The sequence below is a fragment of the Salpingoeca rosetta genome (assembly GCF_000188695.1).
Source record: "Salpingoeca rosetta unplaced genomic scaffold supercont1.20, whole genome shotgun sequence".
NCBI classification, from domain to species: domain Eukaryota; class Choanoflagellata; order Craspedida; family Salpingoecidae; genus Salpingoeca; species Salpingoeca rosetta.
In genome coordinates this window covers 31,343-32,338 of record NW_004754914.1, presented here as the reverse complement: position 1 = coordinate 32,338, position 996 = coordinate 31,343, and positions in this window count along the sequence as shown.

The window sequence follows — 996 nt, the reverse complement described above, 5'->3', positions numbered from 1 at the left end:
CAACACCCGTCCACAATGGAAGTTGTCGGCAGAACAGGAAGTCCTGCAGAGCGGGACACGTCAGTCATGTGTCCCCAGCGACTCGAAAAAAGATTAAGAAGCCATGGCGCAGCGAAATGTCATACTCGCACAGAAAAGTAGCCCCCGACATTCAAAGGGTCACCGCAGAATAGGTGATGGTGTGTACGCTTTCGCCCAGAGCCACGGGGAGAGCAGGCGTGTTGTTGCATACATCGAGGGAGGAGAAGAAGCCTGGCAGCCGAGGAGGGGTACAAGTCACTTTCTCTTCATTAAGCTCGGGCTGCAAGTAGATCCTCTGCTCTGATGGGCAGCCAATGACCACGGCAATCTGCTAAGCAAGGGGATAGAGAGGAGGAGGAGGGGGGTGGAGGGGGAGCAATGTGAGATTGTGTTGAGAAATGTGTGAGTGAATGTGTGAGAGTTGGGAGAGTGAATGTTGGGGTGTATGTTGGTGTGAATGTTCGAGTGTGTGTGTGTGTGTGTGTCTGTGTGTGTGTGTGCGTGTGCGTTCGTGTGCGTGTGGTCGTGTGCGTGTGCGTTCGTGTGCGTGTGCGTTCGTGTGCGTGATGGGTGTGTGTGTGTGTGTGTTGGCGTGCGTGCATGGGTGTGTGTGTGTGTGTGTTGGCAGTGCTGTATAGGAAGCAGACACTCGCAGACGCTGCGTTTCAGCACCTTGATGGCAAGCTTGACCGTCGTGCTGCATCCGCCAGCGTTTGTGATGACATCCGTGCCGTCTTCGTTCAGCGCAAAGCACTCGTCTCGTGTGTCCGTAACTGTGTGGTGTGCAATGTGTGTGTGTGTGTGTGTGTGTGTGTGTGTGTGTGTGTGTGTGAGTGCATGTATGCGAGAGAAATAGTGCGTGTGCGGGTATGCGTGTGTGTGTGTGTGCAAATTTATCCGCGCACGTGTGTTCGGGAGGGCGTGTGAAGGTGTGCAAGGGCTCGCGACCGGGGCGGGCGGTATGAACGGGTGTGG